Raw genomic sequence first — 23,014 nt, forward strand, 5'->3', positions numbered from 1 at the left:
ATGGGACATTTACTTCCAAATCTGCTATTGTATAAATGTGCAAAATAGACATCCTTGTATATATATGGTTTGTGCACACATTTATACTAAATTTGAGTAGTAGAATTATTATATTAACAATTATAAACTTCTTGAAATATTTTGATAATTATCGCTAAAATGTCTTTCAAAAAAGTTATATCAATTTGTGCTTCAAACTTCAGTAACTGAAATCTTCGTTTTGCCCATAACTTACCTATTCGATAGGCAAAAGTAGTATTTCATTGATTATGTAAGTTGTATTGCTTTGATTAGTAGTGTTGAATAAGTGTCTCTTTGTGTATTGAGACTGTATTCCATGATATATAGAAGGTGCATTTCAAGAATTCAAGTTCCTTAAACATTTTCTATACACACAGAAGTTAAAAATGTCTTCCTCAGGGAATCTTTAGGGTTCAGCCCCATGCAAATGTTTACTTTCTTTTTTAGATTAAATGCTTCCTCAATTCAACAGATAAATGACTTTTGATGTAGACCCTTAGCCATCATATTCATCTCTTGGTTTTTCATTTGAATTTAGAACATCCAATACAGTTGCTTCTCAATAAAACTTAGTCCTTGTTGTTTTTTGTTGTTGTTGTTGATCATCAACTTCAGTTTTGTTTTCCTTCCTGGGAACAGAGGGTATTCTGCCAGCAAAAACACAAAGGGCTTGCAATTAAGCACACCACTTAAAATGTGCCCATGGGTTAGTAAAAAGCAGCTTGAAGTTTGTTCTACTTTAAATACTACATCCATGTAATAGTGGATTGTACCCAGAATGACACTGGCGACTGACAGGCTCATATCCTAGAGAAGCATGACGTATGAAGTGAATCTGGGGTTCTACACAAGTTGGGGTAATTGCTTTTCTGATAGTTTCTTGTTACTCAGAAGTAAATTTTAAAAGTACAGTTTCTGAACAACTATGAAGTCAGGATCAGAGACGAGCACATGAAAAGAAATGAAAATTAGCAAAAGTGCAGTTCCATGCTGCTAAGTCAGGTGCAGATGTCAATATGTGGTTCAGTGTGGAGCCTTCAGGGACCAGAAGGAAATTTAATTATATTCTATCAGTGATTCTGCTAATAGCTTTTATTCTCTCATAGCATGTGTTGCCATAAATGACACATGTCAGTCAACTTAGCACTGTAGAAATATCCCAAGAGCTAATGAAAGAAAGAGGCTAAATTTCAGTTTTTAAGGACAGGGCAAAGTGTTTGGACACTGTAACCTGTGAGAGATATATAGAGAGCTTTCATTTGGCCCAGATCCATGGGGTGTGAAAAGCATTAAAATCAAAGAGCTCTTGTTGCTCTTTATGAAATGAGTTAGTCATTTCGAGCCAATTCCTCATGGACAGATGTTCAGACAACTGTTGCTTTGGTTACTGTTAACAAAGAGGTTTTGGAAAGTGAATCGAATCTATATGAAATATATAATCATTGTATTAGAAGGTACTTGCACCAGATCATGAGAATACACTTAGTAATGCTGTATTACACTTTGAGATTATAGAGGTGATCCTTCATCTCTGTGTTTTTGGACCAATGGAAGCAACTACAGAGTTTAAAATTTATTAGGAAGTCAAAGAAAGCTTTGAATCTATTTCCATTTTCTGGCACCAATGCATTTTAGATCTCCAAGAAAGTGCATACCTAATTAAAGGAAAAAATCAATAAAAATAGATTTGGCAACTTCCCTTGACAATATGTTCCAGAATATTAAAAACTGGGTTAAAATATTTTAAGTTTATTCAAGATTCATGCTCTATAGTGTAAGATATTTTCCCTTTTCTTCTTTCAGTTATAGCATAAATAATTAGCTATGGGGCTTCCCTGGTGGCGCAGTGGTTGGGGGTCCGCCTGCCAATGCAGGGGACGTGGGTTCGTGCCCCGGTCTGGGAGGATCTCGCATGCCGCGGAGCAGCTGGGCCCGTGAGGCATGGCCGCTAAGCCTGAGCGTCTGGAGCCTGTGCTCTGCAACGGGAGAGACCACAACGGTGAGAGGCCCGCGTACCGCAAAAAAAAAAAAATAATAATAATAATTAGCTATGAATCTAGGTAGACTATTATTAAATGACTCATCTTTTTTTTAATCCTATCTTTAGATAATTTGCCAGTTTTAATTTGTGATTACTTGAGATTTACAAAGTCCTGTTCATTTTAATGCTATGACTGGAAATAATCAACCATTTGCTTTAGTGTTTTTTTGCTTTAGGCTATTGTGCTATTCAAGAAAATTGATTTGCATGTGCAAATCAGAGGTGTCTAAACGTGATTTATTTTATAAAGATTAGTGATTAGATTTATAGGTTTTGAATATTAATGACAAAATTATTTAGACAGTTTATCTTAGTTGGTGGTGCTGGTTGAACCATATATAGGAACCCTCTGTATTCTCTTTGCAACTTTTCTGTAAACCTAAAATTATTCCAAATGAAAAGTTTATTTACATAGTAATATGGGAATCCATTTTAGTAATTACTTATGGATTTGTAGAACTCTACATCTAAAAAGAATTTTAAAGATGAGGTGATGATTGATCATGGTTATGATGATGACTCAGTGATGACTAATATTGAGTAGGTGTGTGTGCCTAGTACTGAGCAACACTTTTTAAAAATGCTTTATCTCGTTTGCATACATTATCCTTTTTTCTATTTTATAACAACTGCCTTATTGAAGGACAGCAGCAAGATGATGGGAGACTTGCTGCTTCCTTACTGATTAACATAATCTTCAACCCAAGCCTAAATTTTTATGTAATTTTTTAGAAATTAAATATATTCTTTTATTAAGGGAAAGTCTCACTAGATAAATGCGAATACTTGATTTGATGTATTTAACAAAGTACTAGTTAAAGAAATGTGCTTTTTCATGCATATTAAAAGTATGTAAAAGATACCAGAGATTTAGTTTTCCACGACTGCAGGAAGAGAAGTAAAACACTAAATGATGAAAGTTAAAAGATGTCATAAACTGTAGAGTGATTTCAGTTACCACTGAATAATGCCATTTTTTATTAAGGGGAAAGATTATTAATGTAAACATGGATCTATAGTATTACCGTTGAGTTTTTTAAAACAGAGCAATACATACATCCTTCGGTTCTGCTGTCTGCTTAAGAGGTATAAAAACATAGTTTTAACCGGTAGCTTTCAAACTTGTCTTAGTCTCAGAACTCTTCCTGCAAAAGCTCAGTAGAGATGTGGAATGTCTCTGGTTGATTCAGCATGATGTTCTAGAACTCTGTGTCTCTATCCTTCTCTTCTCTCCCAGGAGCACTTGGATGAGGGCACAGTTTGGGTATAGTTTGAAAGCCACTGCTTAAATAGTTGAGATATAGACTATGGTTCTATTCTTGGACAGAATGAGAGAGCAAAGACTTCATTCAGTTTTTCTACAGTGGAGCTTTAGTGATTTTTTTCTTGTTATTAAAGAAACTTTCAATTGCAAAAATGTAAAGTCTCTATTGAAGAAAATAGAGAATTTTTTTCCTGTCTCACTAGGCTAATAGGTCTCAAGATATGGCTGGCTCCAAAGCCGGAGACAGTGGTTTTAATTGCATCATCAAGGAGCTAGTTTTTTTCTGTCTCTTAATTCTGCCTTTGTCTATGCGCTTCTATCCTCAGTTACCACGGGATGGCCTCCTACATGGTCACAGGATGATTACAGCTTCTCCCTAGCCAGTGTTTACTGAGTTTTACTCCATGCTTAAGAACAAGAGTACCATTCTAAATATTTCTCTAAGAAAATTCCTTCAATTCATTGGGACATGAACCCAATTGGTGCATTGGTGCATTGATGCATTAATTGACTTACATATAGGTCACAGGCTTTAACTTTGAACCAGATAAAAAGCTTCACTTTAGGCGTGGGAGCTGAATTTGGGAGTGAGGGTTGTTTCCAGAAGAAACCAAGGTAGAGTTAACAGAAGAATGAAGAATAAATATGAGAAACCAAAAAATAGCAGATGCTTACTACTCCTCCCAAAATTGATGGAGTTAATTCATTTCCTTCTAAAACTGTCCTGAGTTTCTACTGTGCTAGTTCTGTGTTAGTTGGAAAAATGCATAAGGTAGTTCCTGTCTACGTGTTGCCTGTATCTAAACAGAGCAAACTCACACAAATCCATAAAAATCTATACTCCACTAGCTATCTTTCTGCTCAATTCACTATGTATATTTTTAATAGAATGTATGCATTCCCTAAATATTTGAAGCTGAAAAAACTTCTCACTATCATCTCCCATTTCCACACATTCCAGTGTTATTGGCAGAAAGCCTCAAATGACTTCAGATTCACCTTGTGGTGTGCTAGCCAGATTCAGTAAGAAATGAAGAAAACGTTGTACATTCAATTCCATGTGTTGAGCATTAGATTTGTTGCAAATTCTAACCAAATACCTGTTTCCAGTTAGGCTGAAAGAAACTTCTGAGCAATTACATGAACCTTTCCCTTATTTAATATTCAAGTATAAAAAGTGCATGATGATGAATCACTTTTGTATAAATAAAAAGATATAAATCATAAGATGGCAAAGGCTCTAAACAAGTCTATTCTAAGGAAAATGGTAAATATACCTATTTATGAATCAAGGTAATATGAAACATAAACCATATGACAGACTGATAGAAAAATTAAATGAGGACTTCAATGGAGTATTAAAAAGTCAGTACTGTTTCAAAAACAAATAAGTATGTGATGCTTCTCTTTAAAATGCCATCTAACATCATTATGAGACTCAATTTTTACTATCTAAATAGGAAAAAGCAATTAACAAGAAGGGAATTAATAGAAAGGATAAATAATAAAACCAATGGAGTAATTGTCATAAGATTTGCGCATAGTAACATGCAAAAAGTTTAAAGTTTAGTGCAAAATGTACATGAAAAACAACAGAGGAAAAATGTAATATTATGTGATCTCATATGTGATAAGCAAACCTAAATGTGAATCCCTTCATAAAGTCTTTATTTGTAAATTATTTTATAACCTCTTTTTAAAGGAAGCAAAATGGTTAAACAGGAGACCTTCATAGAAAATAACAAAAAAGGACAAGGATGTATATGCAAATAGGAGACCCTGTTGTGTGTTCTCTTGCCAGTCAAGCTGGAGCAAGGTATGAAAATGTGATGAATTGCCGTGGCATGCTGCCAAATCACAGGGTGCCTAGAGGAGAGACACATTGCACAGACAGAGACATGGCATGGTCAGGTAACACATAAATGAGTGCAGATATTTGGCACAGAGTGTTAGAGACAGAGTGACTTTTTTAGCTTGGGGAAAACTAAGAGGAGAAAAAATTATAGCAATAATAGTATACCTTTTTTACATCTTGAAATATGACATCTGAACTTTGTGTGGTTGCAGTGTGATTGAGAGTTTTCCATGGATAGTACAGATGTCAGCCCAGTAAGGTGTGGACAAGGAGTCTTCCAAGCCTTAACTGCATAAAGGGAAGTTACATACGTGTCCTTACCCTGCCTTCTGCCTATTTCATGGCTTCTTCAATTCTGTTGACTAGCTGGGCAAAGTCTGTACTATCCACATGCAGATATCTTCACTTCCATGCTTTGGTCCGATGCACAATCCAGGCTCTCACAGCTTCTGAACTCTCTTTTTCCAATTTCTCTTTCTTCTCCCTTCTTTGGCTCTGCATATTCGTAAATAGAACTCTAAGGATTTTACTTTTCCCAGCCCCAGCTGAGTTGTGGACATCTTGAGTCTCTGATATAAAGAAATTATCATTTCAGTTTTCATTTGTTTGGTCTAAAAACACGGTGGCACAGACAGGACACAGATTAACAAGCATCAACAAAGCAGGATTGGTCGCAAATTGGACCAACAGAGAAATCAGTTCTTTAGCACCACATGAGAACTTCTCTATTTCCAAGTAGAAGATATTGGAAGGTAATTAACAAAGTGCCCTGTCCCACTGACTATGGATAGGAAAGGGTGATGGGAAGAAAGAACTCAGGGCTAAGGGGTGGTCTCTTTTGGAATGGCAGGGCTTAGAAATGGTACAGAAATTTCTCATTCAAGACAGATGGTACTGTCAAAACCAAGACAGTAGGCAGAGCAAAGAACTGATAAGAAACTAAAAGCCACAAGTCCAGAAGGTTTGCCAGTGGAAGAGGCTGATACAATCTAAATTTAACTCAAAGTGCCTCATTGTCCTTGTATAAGTTATATTCATTTGTGGAAACTAGCCCAATAGCTAAAAGGAATTAACGAGGAATCCCAGTTTTTACCTAGATAATTAAAGGAGATTCACATCAGAATCAATTAAATACTTTTCAGAATTACCTTTATTCTCACCCTAAATTGTCTTTCATCCTTGTAGTGGTTCCAAAGGCTTCACTCAAGCCTATTCCTACATATTGTACCCGCTCCTGCCTCTTCAGCCAGCAAGGCTTTTCTCTTTTCCTCCTGCCTTTTTTTATGATTATTTTTATTATGTAGCTTGACGGATGTTCCTGCTTCTGTTCCTTTTCTTTCTATTTCATTTACTACCGTATTCTTGACAAACAGTAGCTGTTCCAGAAAAGCCAGCAGTATGAATTTCTTATTGGTAGTTATTATTATTATTAATCTCTTTTCCACTATCTCTCCTCTGCCTCTATCAATTCTATTCTGTGTTATAAAAACCTCAAACTGAGCTCACAAAAGTAATACTCTTTTTTTTTTTAGCATCTTTATTGGAGTATAATTGCTTTACAATGGTGTGTTAGTTTCTGCGTTATAACAGAGTGAATCAGTTATACATATACATATATTCCCATATCTCTTCCCTCTTTTGGAGTACTGGGGAAGGTAAGAAGCTGAGTGAGTGTGCTTACCAAATTATTTTAGAGAGCTGGTGGTGGGGAGAGAGGAAAAGAGGTTCCTCCACTTATCCTGCCATTCTGGTGTTATAACAAGTTCATGGAGTCCAAAACTTAGAACTAGGGGAACAAGCACAAGCTAAAGAGGGAAGTAGATAGTAGGGAAGAGTCTACCTAGAAGGCAGACATTTCAGATAATTTCTTTTATGAGCCAGTTTGTGTCTGAGGAAGTGAGGCATGAGGTAGATCAATTCCACAATGTCAGAGGTAGATTAGATTTACTACCTGAATAACACTTCAGAGCAATATACCCAGAAGTGAATCCCCCAAACTACCAATACCATGAAACGTTATGGGGGAAAAGAAGTTTAGTAGTCAATTTTTGAAAACGTTCATCTCCAGTTTACTCACAAGACACGACTGCATATTAAATACTCTCAGAATTTTGCTGAAACAAGAAAACCTGCTTAAATTTGTTTATTTGAGTGCTTTCCAAGCTCACTGGGTGAAGAACCTATTTTCTTATAGGGTGTTTTCTGTCTAACAGTCAACTGGGTTGCTTTTCCAAAGGCAAGTAAGTGCATATGCAAAGGGATACCTGACTTATTTGGAAAACATATGCTGACATCTAAGCTCACTTATGAGCTGTATAGCAGCTTCGGCAAAAATCCATTCGTTGCTCCAGTGCAGCCCCACTTGCTATCAAGTGACTTAATTACTGCAAACTAAAAGAAGAATTCTCTTCTTTTAATGTAGAGTTGTTTCTAGTCAGACCTTTAATGACTTTCCAAACAATAATGTTTGGCAAAGAGAAAGGTTGTCAGTCAAGCAGAACCATAAACATTTGTGTTTGTTTAGAATAAACTTCCCTATTTAATTAAATATATAGATATACCAGGAAAATTCCATGTCACTGGAAATTCTATTGGAAGAATGTCAGATCTTCCAGAAACAGTGTGTGCCATCTGAGAAAGCCAAAGTTTCTCTTTTATTTTTTATGTTATTGTTTTCTAAATGCATGTGTCTTAACTTCTCACCTTCAGATTTCAGAATAATTAAAGCTGTTCTTTACTGTCAAGGGTATAAAAAATACATTTTAAATGTGTAGGAGTAGGGTTATGAAAGGAAGTCTTACTAAAGAGTAGAATGTCAAAGTTTTCATATTATGCAGAACCCTGTCATTTTCAGTCTGTTTTGAAAAATATTTTTGCCTCATTTTATAGCAAGACTCTGATAAAACAATGGCAGTATACTCTCAATTGTTCACTAGTCTAAAACTAGATCATTAGCATGAATATTAGACATGATTAAATACTGCAGAATAATTATTTTGTCCTAGGCCACATAATATCCTGTGTCTTTTCTCTTAAAATCATTCCAAACCTTTTTTTAGATCTCTAATACTTTAAGAACTGAAATACTGAGATTCAAAAAATTATAGAAATATATAAATGTGTATATATATATATATATATATACACAAATATTTCTCTGAAAAAACTACAGTGACTTTTCAAAATGATCTGATACTTTATAAGCTGGGAGAACAGTTATCCTTACATTATATTAATCTTTATAAAACTATATTAATCTTTATCTATAATTCCAAAGAAAGGAGAAATTACTATGGGTTAGAGATATTGACTATAGCATTCATAACTCTCTCCCCAATAATATTATCAAATAGTTAAAATAGCATAGTATGGTAATAATTTAAACAGTTTTTATGACCATCAAATGAGTAGGTTCTCTTAGGTTGGAAAAGTAACATATCATTAATAATTGTTAGGAACTTGTGTCTTAGCAATTCAACCCTATTTCACAGAAAATAACTATCACAACTATATCCATAAGCAATATCAATGTAATCTTTATTGTACATATGTATTTATTAATTTGTATAATATGTGTGACCAATAGGAAAACCTTACTGAATATCAAATAGATTTCTATTATTATTTCCATTTTTTCAAGACATGACACATTATAAAAATAAACTGGAAAGAAAATTCTGATATAGGGGAATTATTTGTAATGAGATTTTTTTTCTGTTTCCATTGAAAAAAAATCCAAGTATCAGATCTTTGTTACTTGAATTAAAATTCATTTGATTGTATTAGTTAATCCTGCTAAAATGGGATGGAAAGTTATGGCTCCATGGTGCAGGCAGATCTCTGTAATGACTAGTTTTAATGGGAATGTTTCTTTTTTATTCCTGGGGCATGTCATTGTCATGGACTTTTGACTGACTTTACTGATTTCCACCTGTGACATTTAGTGACTCAAAAATAATCATTATACATAAGGTCACAGGAGGTAGAATATAGTTATTGTTTTTTCTTTTAATCTCACTGTCTCTGGTCTTGGGGCTCATATTCACCCTTATGAAATATTTCAGAGAAAAATAGCTCAGAAAGACCCCTAGACTAGCATCAGAGGCCATGTCTGTAGCAATTAAGCACTTCTATGTGCCAAAGATGTGCAATAAGCTGGAACAGTAGCTGAACAAATTAGTCCTCTACTATGTTTACCCTGCTGCACTCAAATGACTACACATTTCTTACATTCAGCAGCACCAGATGAGTCTGTAGTCCTAATCTTACTTGTTACTCAGGCTCACAGTTCCTCATCTTCACCTTATCCAGTAGCACTGCCAGTCTTCAAGCGAGTGCACCTGAGGTAACCTTGTTTCTCTCCAAGGTTTTTATTAGACACTTCAAGGTTCCAAATCTTCCTCTCAGCTGGGCTTTCTTGACCTTCACCTGTAGTTTAAGCCAGTTCCAATTCCTGGGACCAGTAATAGAGTCAAGAAGAAAAATTAAGCAATTTAAGGCACTCTGCATAAACATTCTCCTCCTGCCCTGACAGTATCCTACTGAAAAATGGGCTTTCACTTTCTTTGTATCCGTGTCATTGCACACATTAGAACCTACTTTTGGTAGCTAGATTTGGAAGTTGTTCGTACATCAGTCTCATTCTTGGTATCCCACCTATTACTTTGATCCTACTAGGTCTAAATCTCTGTCTTGCTTTTCTCACTTACTTCAAGACCAGGCACTGAAGTCTCAGTTTCACAGTTAAGTCTGCTATTTTCTGGCAGTCTGACCTGGTGCTGAGTTGTATGGCTGGAGTTCAGTTACTTAGCTTTTCATATATAAACTTTGCTTTTGTGTTTTATTTAAGTGTTAGAATAGACTCTTCCCCTTAATCTTAGGGACCTTTTCCAAGACGTTATAATAACTATATCTGCTAGATACTACCTACTACCTACTACCTGCTCGATTTCTTTTTTTGTTGTTGTTGTTATTTTTTTTTTATTGGAGTATAGTTGCTTTACAATGTTGTTTTAGTTTCTGCTGTGCAAATGAAGTGAATCAGCTATATGTATACCTATATCCCCTCCCTCTTGGACCTCCCTCCCACCCATCTAGGTCATCACAGAGCACGGAGCTGAGCTCCCTGTATACCTGTTGGATTTCACTTCTGCCAAAATGTGATTCTGCATGCATGTCCTCCAATCCATGCATAGAGTTCCAGATTTTGCTGATGTTAGTATTGAATGGGGATAAAACAAGAGCTCAATTACCCAATTCAAAGTGAAGTGTATAAAATTTATGAGAAATGGTTAAATGAAAATTACCAAACCAGAATGCTTTTCTTCATATTTTAATACAGTTAGCCCAATTGATGTTTGAAGTTTCATTACACAACTACAAACACCAGCTGCTTTCCTGTCAGGAACCTACCAAATATGCCAAGACAAGATTGTAATTTGAGATTTCCTATCACCATAGAATTATGTAATTGGAAAGGACCAAGGTCCATCTGGTCTATTCACCTGCACACTTGGATATCAATTCTGAAATCACTACACGCAACTTGTTCTTAAAGTTTCCAAGGACAGAGGTGCTACAAAGTTGATACCATACTTGAGAGCAAGTAATTATTCTTAAAGTTAAAAAAAAAATCACTCTCACGTAGCAATGGTCCCCTAATTCCTAAAATGTTTGCTGACTTTAGAATTGCTTCATCTTTTGTGGACATAAAATATATCTTCCCTGTCATCAGTCTTGAATACTTGGTGTCATCACTCTGATTTCTTCTCTTCTAGAGATTACAACTTTGACATTTTCTACCGTGAACTATTCCCATGATTTTTTATATAAATATCTTTTATGTTTTGCTAAAAGCCAACACTAATGTGGAGTAAATGCACCTGATGGAATAATGTACTCTGCTTCCCCATCTCATTCTGCCCAATAGCAAGGATCATGTCAAACTAGAATAGGTCTTGTTTTCCTCCAATTAACTTACAAAAAAATGACAGTAACTGTGAACATATGCTTTTTCCAGAGCTGATGCTATGATTCTTAAACTTGAAGAAATAAAAAAATAATTGTTCAGGATAGCCTAGGGGATGAACCCGTCATAAACTCAGATTAAAGAGTAAATTTGAAATATAGCAGCGATGTTTACCAAAGTCAGCTTATAAACAAGTGGCATTAGGCAGAAATTGCAACCTACACCCTGAAGTCATTGAAAAATGAATGCCAATGGGAAATAGCCTACGAAGGTATTTGTCTTTTAACATGTAATACTAAGACATCATTTTGCTATTGCAATTTTAGGGGGAAAAAAGCCTAGAGACATTTCAGAAGGTCTTATTCCTTGAACTGCTGCTTAGAGACAGCACTTGGGAGCTAAAATAAATCATCACCACAATAAACTAATTTTCTTGATTGAGCATCCACCCAGACTGCTGAGGCAAAAGTCAGTCACTTGTACTATTGCTATTGCCATCTGTTTCATTATTTCTCAAAGCAGGAATGATTGTTGATTAATGTGCCCTATGCAAATTCATCCACTTTACAAGTAGTGACCTACAATTACTCATGCAAAACTATCTGTTGAAGCAGTGAGGCAGTCGATCAATGCCAATAAAGCACCATTAACGATTTTGGCCAGCCTGATTTTATAGAATAGGTAATATTTTTTCAGCCACTGGGGCTATATTAGTCAAGTAGAGCTACTCAGTTATAAAATGTTGAATGATGATTTTTTAAAGACATTCTTCTGACTTTCCATACAGGATTCATGGTGCAAAGGGATGTATAGCCCCTTTAGAAATTAACCATGTGATTTGAAATTATTAAAGTTTTTCTGTTTTATGCTTCCATTAATTCCCTTAATTTTCCCTTAAAAATTTATAATTCTCTGTATTGTTACAACTGAATCACTTATAACTGAATCACTTTGCTGTACACCTGAAACTAATACAACATTGTAAACCAACTATACTACAATTAAAACAAAAAGAATGTGACCACCCCCAAAAAAGAAAAGTTTAGTGGTCCTAACCCAATAAAGTGAATTCCTTTTAATGCTCTTACACACTTTTTTCAGATTCAACCAATATTTACTGTGCAAAAAAAAAAAAAAAAAAAAAATTTACTGTGCTTCCCGTTCTTCTGGCATCATGTTGGACGGACATTTCTACATATATTATCTAACAACAAAGATTCAAGATGGGTGTCATTTTTCCATATTTCGCAAATGAAGAATCTGAGACTAGAAAACATATATTCCAAAGCACATACATAATAAGTGGTACAGTCATGATTTAAAATGAGTAACAATTTTAAAAAATGAATTTTAAGAAAATAATAAAAGAACTTTTCTTACATCAGATAGTCAAGATTTAGATCTGAATCTCACAACATAAAGTAACATAATCTTTCCATTAAACCACCCTATACCTGTCAAACTGGTATAATATTGAAATATTTAAAAGCAATCACACTTATTTAAACATACTTTTAAAGGTATAACGAGGAGATAAAAGAATGAACATGAATAAAAGAGGAGATGAACAGAACAACGAAGGTTTTTTATTTTACTCTTACGTCTATTATTCAAATGGCACATGCAACTTAATCATTTGGCCACTATGTCTTAGATTGCTTTCTAAGAATTTACATAAATATTTCATTTATCCAATTAATTGGGTCCTTGCCTATCTGCTACTGGTTGACTTTGAAATAGAGGGAAAAACCATCTATCTTGTGTGAGCAATTAGCTCTATTTTAATCTATTTTTTCTCACATTTTTGTTTGAGTGTCATTTATTTTAAATGGTAATTATAGAATGATTAGACATGTCTTATTAACAAAGCTCCCCTCCCCCAAAATCACCCCTTTCTTGGAGCATTGTCTTGAAATGCAGTATCGGGCAGAAATCTGAGGTTTCCACATGAAAGCACTGATTAAGTTGACGTTAATAGCAAACATGTGACTAATGTTTTGACAGTGAATTTTAAGTTAATTAATAATGATAGACCACTTCAAAACATTTCCTGGTATGAGACAAGACTTTTCTCTTTTCCTTTTTTAAACTACCTGTAGATATTTAGGAACTCTTTGAAGAGTTAATCAATTCAGCTTATTCTAACTGTTGTTTGAGATCTCTTTAAAGGTAAGACCTTTTAAATAAAAACAAACAAAACCATTTCTATAGAATACATATATGCTTTAATTTGAGATTGTCTTGTTTCTGCACTTTTTTTTCTTTTCAGTACATATTTTTCTCATGTGTTGCATAAATTTCCCCAAAGAATTTGTTGAGCTGTAAAACATTTATTAGATTCCAGTAATTGCCAATAAAATGCCATAAGAAATTACAGCTCTATTAAAGATTATTTTATTAGTCAGTCCCTTGTCAAATAAGTTATATAAGGTCATATCACAATATTTTAAACTTCTTGGACATTCACTCAATAAGATTTAAATGTAAATGAGAAAATGGAGATAAGCAAAGTCCATTTCTAGTTGTCTAAAAACCTAGGGCTATGATTTGTCCCACCTTCAAGATAAATGCTTCCCAAGATCACAAACCTGATGCTTTGATGAAAGAGTTGCAAATCCCAAATTAGATTCTATATCTCACATGGGAATATGCTTGTATAGAATATTTATATTGCATCTTCTGTGATTCAATAAAACAATCTTCCTATCTTTCTATTCCCTTGGGATATTCTTCAACACATAATGATTTCCATGAAATCATTTTCATCCATGGTGACATCATTCAGAGTTTTCTTTATTGAAATTAAGATAAAGAGATGATATTTTTCTCTCTGCCTCTTGAGGAAAAGGAATAAAATTGTAAGTGAGTGATGACACTTTTCTAATCTCTCACCTGTCTTACTGCGTTATCTCACTCCCTCTCTGTGCTCTTATGTACTATGACAACTGTGCATAAAATCAAGGTATAGACTTGTGTGTGTGTGTGTGTGTGTGTGTGTGTGTTTTGTTCTTACCACCCTTTCACAATATTGCTTTCCAAGGGATGGGTAATCGAAGCTTATAAATCAAATTACAAAGCCTGTGTTGATATCCTGTGGCTTTATATACCCTATATAGAAAGGCATTTTAAACATTTTCTCAATTCACCTCAAAAGAATGCTTATATTGACAACCCACTAAAAAAATTACTAATGATCACAAAACAATTAGAAAATTAAAAGATTTGTAAATATTATGAACATTAAAGAATTAATTTACTAATTATCCCAAGGAATTTATTAATACCTAAAGCTATAGGCTTACTTCCGTAATATATAAACTAAAAAGCAGCCCTTTATGGTTCCTACTTCCCTCTGTTAAAATTGCTTTCACTAATTAATTTTTATTTAACCTTTCTAGGGAAAATGTATGGAGTATAGTGAATAAATCAATTCATCTTAAGAATTTGTTTTCACAAATCAGTTTAATGCTTCATGGTTAGATAATTTTAGAACTACAGGAAAACAAATCCTGACTAGTGGAGACTATGAGCCATAAGTTTTCAGAGTTTTTTAAATTATTATTAAACACAATCACTACCACCACTTCAACAAACCACATTTCAATGTTGTGATGATCTTAAGACGCTTGAATTGACCAATCATTTATTCATCCATTCAGTAAATATTTGTTTTCCATCTACCATGAGTCAGGGACTTAACTAGGCATGGGGCCATTGCAGTAAATAAAACAGATGTCCCTGCCCTCTTAGAGTTTAATTTATATTCTACTGTGTGAGATGAATATTAAACAAATAAATATTAAATATGTCATTAATAAGTGTTATGAAGACAACTAAAATAAGGGGATTGAAAATGAGAAGGGTATTGTTTTGTAGTTAGGAAGAGTTTTCTTAGGGATTGATATTTGAACTGAGTCTTGAAGGAAGAGATTGAGTCTGGTGTTCATTTGGTAGGAAAAGAAGTGTTTCAGGCAAAGGGAAGAACAAATGCAGACTATGACTGATCTGGGAGCATACTGAACATGTTCCAAGAACCTCACGGTGTGGCTGGAACCCAGTGAATAGGAGAGAGAGATTGAAGAAGTGAAGTAAGAGAGGGGCCCTCGGTTTATATTGGTCAGGTTTTCATAGGATACATTTTATTTTGAGTGAAATGGGAAACTGTTGGAGAGTTTTGAGCAGTGAAGTCACACTATCTGATATTTTTAGAGATATTCAAACTGCTGTTGGAGAGGAGACTGAAGGAGGATATATGTGGAAATAAGGAGGTGCAGTGACTGTGGTCTGGGTGGCCTAGGTGTGAAGTGCTAGTGGCTTATACCAGATTGTTAGCAGAGAAGGGTGAGACGCATGAATTTGGAATATAGGATATTTTGAATGTGGAGCAAACAGGATTATACTGATGGATTGACTGGATTTGAGATGTAAAAGAAAAGAATCAGTGATGAGTCTATATTGGACCTGACCAACTGGATGGATGATGGTGCCAATTGAGGAGACAGGACTACTGAAAGAAAAGCAGGTTGTGAGTTACAGAGAATCAGGAGTTCTTTTTCAGACATACTAATTTTGAGATGCCTATTCAAGTGTACACATCAAATAGGCAGGTAGATATTTACTTTTGAACTTTCTGGAAAAGTTTGGCACTGATGATTTTTTCACTAATGTACCCTTTTATTTTTTTCTGGCTGTATTGAGATATAATTGACATATAACAGTGTATAAGTTTAAGGTGTACAATGTGGTGATTTGATACACATATATATTAAAAATATTGGGTTGGCCAAAATGTTCGTTCGGTTTTAAGTAAAAGTAAAAGGTCTTTCATTTTCACCAAGAACATTTTTGAACAACGTATTCACTAATGGAACAAACTTTTTGGCCAACCCGATATTTACCGCAATAAGGTTAGTTAACACAAACTGCACCTCACATAATTACCATTTTGTTGTTATTTTTATGGAGAGAATATTAAAGCTCTACTCTCATAGCAATTTTCAATTATACAGTACAGTATTGTTAACTACAGTCATCATGCTATACCTTAGATCCCCAGAACGTATTCATCTTATAACTGAAAGTTTGTACACGCTGACCAATATCTCCCCCATTTCCTCTACCCCTTAGCCCTTGCAAACACCATTCTACCCTCTGTTTCTGAATTCAATGTTCTTATACTCCACATATACGTGAGATCATACAATGTTTGTATTTCTGTGACTTATTTAGCATAATGCCCCCCAGGTCCATCCATGTTGTTGCAAATGGCATGGTTTCCTATTTTTAATGGAGATATATATATATATCACATTCTCTTTATCTATATCCAACGGACATTTAAGTTGTTTCCAGGTCTTGGCTATTGTGAATGTTGCAATTAACTTGACAGTGCAGATATCTCTGTGAGACAGTGATTTCATTTCCTTTGAATATATAACTAGAACTGGGGTTGCTGGATCATATGGTAGTTCTATTTTTAACTTTTTGAGGAATCTTCATACTGTTTTTGATAGAGGCTATACTAATTTTCATCTCCACCAACAGTGCACCACGATTCTCTTTTCTTCACATCCATGCCAGCATTTATCTCTTGTCTTTTTGATGACAGCCATTCTAACAGGTGTGAGGTGATATCTCACTGGGGTTTTGATATGTATTTCTCTGATAATTAGTGATACTGACCATTTCATGTACTTGTTGGCCATTCGTATTTCCTTTCCGGAAAAAAATATCCACGTCCTCTGCCCATTTTTTAATGTCAGATTGTTTTTTTGCTATAGAGTTGTATGAGTTCCTTATATATTTTGGATATTAACCCCTTATCAGATTGATGGTTCGCAAACATTTTCTTCCATTCCACAGGTGTTTTTTCATTCTGCCGATTGTTTCTTTTGCTGTACAGAAGCTTCTTAGTTTGATGTAGTCCCACTTGTTGATTTCTGCTTTTGTTAATTGTGCTTTTGGTGTCAAATCCAAAAACTTACCGAAAACAATTTCAAGGAGTTTTTTCTTTGTTTTCTTTCTGGAGTATTGCGATAGCAGGTCTTACATTTACGTCTTTAATGCAGTTCAAGATAATTTTTCTTCAAGATAGGGGGCCACATTTATTCTTTTGCATGGAATATGTAGTTTTCCCAGCAGCACTTATTAAAGAGGCTATTCTTTTCCCACTGAGTATTCTTGACTCCCTTGTCAAATATTAGTTGACCATATACATGTGGGTTTATTTCTGGGCTCTTGATTTTATTCCATCAGTGTATGTATCTGTTTTGTGTCATCCCATGCTTGAGATTTAAATTTAGCTGTCATTAGCATATAGCTGATATTTAAAATCATTAGCCTGAAAACTAGTCTACGGTGTTATTTCAAATTACTGAAAACAAAGACAAGAGGTATTAGAATAACCCTTATTTATTGAACAGAATTATGTTGTGTTTTCGTGAAATGGTAAAATATATATATATATTTTCCTAGTTGAATACGTGTCCTAATCACAATATTAAATAATGATATTAAGTATTTGCTATGTGCCAATGTTCTAAGATATATATGTATATCTTAGGATATAGTATTATAATATGCTATATATTATATATATAATTAAAATATACTTTTTAAATCCTCACACCAAACCTGTGAGATAACCAGCATTATTCACATTCTACTGTAGATAAGGAAAACTTAATTCAGAGATAGGTAAATTAACTCACTCAAATTAATACAGCTGTTATGTGCTCAGTCAGAATTTGAAGCCAAGGTGTCCAGCTGCAGAGGTGACATTCTTATTCACTTTGTTTTACTGCTTTTCTAATATTAAATAAGAAAAGAAGTCAATATATTGGAGTCTGTTTATGTATACAGTTATAATATTTTAAATCTATGAAATAATAAATTAGTTTTATTAATCTAAACATGTTGACTCAAAGAAATAATTTTATATAGAGGTTTATGAGAATATTTAACTTAATATAGCACTTCATAAAAACAATCTAGTAGATTTAGAATTTGCAAAGGTAGACAAATAATATGCTGTTAGCCTTATTGAGATCTTATATTTATGTGATGAGCTGTCACTATTATTTCGTAGTCAGGAGTGACTGTATGTTTAAGAAAATAAAGCCATTTTAACAATATTCCTGCTAAAAATGTGTTTGTCCCACCATTTTACTCCCTCTCCTTGCCTTTCATAGCGCCATCTTTCAGGGGTGGTGGGTCTCAGCTTCTTAGTCCAGGTCAGGGCTGTTCTCTTGGGTAGATATGGCTTTTCCATAGATCACCCTTCAGAGACAGAGGTGTGAGGAAACAGGAATTTTCTTTTCATCTACTTTGAAAATAGCTTCTGAAAACATCCTTAAGCCTCTAGTTTATGAAAAGTTGGTATTTTCTATGAAAGTTGTAGGTGGGTCAAACAGAAATTTCCTGTCCCTAGGAACATGACTCTTTTTTTTTTTTCCTTCCCTGGGAGTGACTATTTTCTCCTGAGGCACTGAAATATGCCCCTCGAGGGCAGAGTCCATGTTCCATACTGTTTTGCATTCTAGACATGATACTCATGGGAAGAATATATGGATATTCAACATACCTTTTGACTTTAATAGTACACAGAATTCAGTTCTACTCTCTCTCACCTGCATTATCTTACTTTTACTTAGATTTGTATTCGTAGATTGTTAAAAGTTCCTTCTTATTGTCATTATAATTGTAGTAACCTAAATATTCAAATCATATTATTATTTCTAAATTATTTCCTGAACCTACCACTGTTGGAGTTAAAGGCCATCTCACCAATGACTTCAAGTGTACTCATCGACAAAGCAGAGGATGCTTCAGTTATTGCCTCTGCAATGAGGTCCTCAGGATCATATGAAAATGAGTGCTTTGAAGAGGCACTATTCCAAATAGTCTTTAAAAACAGGCAGATGTTTTGTAAGGTAGTCAGTAAAGTACTTCCACGTTTAAGTAAGAAGAACTTATGAAAAGGCATTAACACAGTAGATATAGGTATCCATTATTTCTCACATGAAACAATAGTGTATGCAAGCCAAAATGGTCTGGCAATAAAATCAAAATTACTATTTTTTAATCTGGCCTCTTTAAATTTATTTCAATCCTATTTTCCTTATTAATACAAATCTTCTTAGCTGTGCACCTTCCACAGACCCTCAGTTTATGTAGCTTTTTTATTGACCTAGGTTACTACTCATGCAGTAAAAATCAATTGACTGTATTGTTAATTTTTCTCTTCCCTTTTATTTTTGTTATCTAGATGTAATTGACATGTAACATTATACATATTAGTTTCTGGTGTACAGCATAATGATTTGATATTTGTATAAATTGTGAAACGACCACCACAATAAGTCTAGTTAACATCAATCACAATACATAGTTACAAAAATTTTTTTCTTGTTATGAAAACTTCTAAGATTTACTCTCTTAGCAAATTCAAATATCCAGTACAGCATTACCAACTATAGTCACTGTGCTGCACATTTTACCCCCATGATTTATTTATTTTATAGCTAGAAGTTTGTACTTTTTATCCCCTTCACCCTTTAATAGTAATTAAAATTATTATTTTAACCAAAACCTCCTGATCCATTTTCCTATGTTTTCAGAAAGGGTCATAGATGATTAGGAAGAATGAATAGAAGAACAAATTTGTGAAGAAAGGAGAAGAGTGAAATATAGGCAAGGAAATGTGGATGGTGATAACCAAAATTCAATTCTATTTAACAAATAATTTGGGCATCAGTTGTGTTCAGAACAGTGAACTAAATGTTAGAAAGAGATATAAAAATGAATGCAAATAAGTCCTGCCCTCAAGAAGCCACAACAATGACCAACTTATAAATTCAAAATAAAAAAACATTGATCATAATTTAGGTAAAATATTTAAGCAATAAGTATGTAATGAGAGAAGGATCCAAATAATCCTATTTCCTATCTAATTCCCTATGCCTCTAAGTTGTACAGAAGAGAATGGGATTAATTCTCCTTGGGAGAGTCAGGAGGGCTCTATGATACAGAATTTATGCAAGAATTTCAATATTAGAGGACCTAAGAAAATCCTTATATTATTTTCTAACATTTCATTATGAAAATATTCAAGCATATAGAAAAGTTGAAAGAATTGTGCAGTGAACATATATCTATCCATCCATCTATCCCTCTATCATCCATCAGTCCATTTTATTATTCCTTGATACTATTGAAAGTAAGTTGCATGTACTTCACCACTAAGTGTTCAATATATATATCCATAACTAGAATTCAATATTTGCTTACTTTTTTCATGTAAAATTACCGATACTGAAATGTACAAATTCTAAGTATATCATCTGATGAGTTTTGACAAGTGCATACGCTGATTTAACAAAGATACCTATCAAGATACAGAACATAGTCCTCAGCCTAGAAAAATCCCTGAGGCTCTTTCTCTTCTTAACTTCACTATTCTGGTGTGTGTGCAATGATACCTCATTGTGGCTTTAGTTTGCATTTCCCCAATGACAAATGATGTTGAGTACCTTTTCACTGCTTATGGCCCATTTGTATACCTTCCCTTGTGGAATATCTGATTATTTCATACTCTATTAAAGTAATATCTGTTCAATAAAACTTAGGACCTGAAGAAATACCCAAGCCATCTGAGAGCAATAATTATTTTATAGTACTTGTCACTAATAAGAGTTTCATAAAAATTGTGGTATAAAAATTAATAGGATGTTTTCCCTATTGAAATATGATAAAGTGGTTACCGACATATTTATCTGAATGACTTTCTCAAAAACTGAATTACTCAGTTTATCTCTTCTTGTTGGTTAAAACTCCTTCTCTGGGTTGAAGGTGGCTAGAAATTTAATGGGTTTTAGAGTTAGGCCTGCGTTCCAGGATTCTAATTCTGTCTCAGAGACTTACTATGTAAGGAATTCCCTTAGAAATATGGGGATAATAATACTTTTTGACACAGAGTACATTTCAAGATTAAAATTTAATAATACATTTTAGAAACCTTAACATAGTACTAACACAGTGCATTCACCTATTACATGTTGATTTTTATTTGTCACATAATCAAATGTTACCTAAAAGTATTGGTATATTAGCCACTGAAATTTCCACCAAAATTTTAATAATCTAGCACAAATGTTCACAGAATATCCTGGTTTGTGTTCTGTTGAGTCTCTCAGGACAGGTATTATCAATTTAATTTGCCACCTCAAATCCAGTGCCCAGCAAAGTGTCTGGTAGAGAGTAAGAAAATTTAAAAATTTTGCAAAGTAGAAAATCAATAAGAATGCAGAAATTTCTCCAAACTTTAACCAGATTCTCAAAATTCATGGTATCTCCCTTTCTTTCCAGATATGCATTCATTGAACAAGCATTTATTGAGCACTAACTGTGTATCATGCCCTGCTCTAGCAACTTAAAGAAGATGGAATAGGTCCTTACTCTCATACATTTTACATTAATGGAGCAAGAAAAGAAATAAACAAGTTAGCTAATTAATTTGAAAAAATAGCAGGTAGTGACAAATGCTGTAAAGAAAATAAAGTGAGAGCTCTGTTAGGGAGTGGTTATGTGTATTAACTTTCCTTCTTTATGGTTTTGTGCAAAGTAAAAGTAACATCCCAACTCTTTGCCACTTAAATATTAGAAAATGTATTACTTTTAGCCAAGAAAAATAAAGCAGGCATTCTGCATGATACTCCTTGAAGGCCTGGCTGATGGTTTGGTAGACAATCCGGGTCTGTAAGAGCACAAACGCTTTTGTCTATTCAGGGAAATAACTATGGATCTGGCAACTGGTGCTCAGAATACAGCTAAAAAAGGGACATCAAGGAAAGCTGATCTGCTGATGGTGAAACATTAATATTTTCTCCCTGAGCAAGATTCCAGTCTCTTTCTTTCTTTGTAGTCATTTCAGAGATTTTGCAGGTTAGGAAGGTTGCCACTCAAAGTGGCTTCTGGTCAGTGAATCCAAGTGTAGGTTACAGTTGTCCCTCTAATCATTAGTGAGTAAAGCTCTTGACTGAACATCAGCGCAAAGGAAGAATCTAGGATTGCCTGCCTCACTGAAATGCTGGTCATCGTTTTGTTTGTAATAATTGGGGATACAGAGGAATTGTGTTTTTGTAATGAAGTAGTAATTAAGCAGTTATGGGTGCACTGCAGTCAGACTTGCCGGTGTTTGAATTCTGGTGTTCAAATTCACTAGCTGTGTGACCATGGATTAGTTACTTGTCTTACATCAAATTCCCTGGGAAACAGATTCTAAGACAGTTTTGCATACCCGAGATGTATTGGGTTGTGCTCTCAGGAACAACTGCTGCTAGCAGTGAGAGAAATAGAATTGAGTGGAGGGAGAGGTTGAACTGGGATGCACTTGAAACAGAGGCTCTAGCCACTGATGTCATGGGCGCTCTAAGAGCTAGGAAGGCTCTTCAGCAAATCTAAGAGCTACGCAGTTGTCTGTATTGGTGGAGCAGCTGAAGTCATCCACCCGGGGTTCAGGCAATTGTTTAGAACTTAGTCTAACCAAAGGCATTTTGGAGAATGAGTATTTCATCACTGACATTGTTTAGAATTGCAGGTGCATGGTGATAATAAGACCAAATTGATTTTTAGTAACTTTTTTAAAAATTTATTTTTCTCTACGGACAGTGCATCCCTTTATTGCATGCAGCTGGGGTGGACTATTTCTACCTCCCTGCCCTTGGAACACCACGTCATAACTCTTGGATTCATTGGGAGTAGCTCAGCTACATACTTCATTACCAGTGTACTGTTGATAAAACTGAGGCACTGAGGAGTTAAGTAGCTTGCTTAGATTCCATAGCTAATCAGTTGTGGTGCTGGCAT

The sequence above is a fragment of the Monodon monoceros genome, unplaced genomic scaffold (genome assembly GCF_005190385.1).
Source record: "Monodon monoceros isolate NGI ecotype Baffin Bay Population unplaced genomic scaffold, NGI_Narwhal_1 Super_Scaffold_19, whole genome shotgun sequence".
Classification (NCBI taxonomy): Eukaryota; Metazoa; Chordata; class Mammalia; order Artiodactyla; family Monodontidae; genus Monodon; species Monodon monoceros.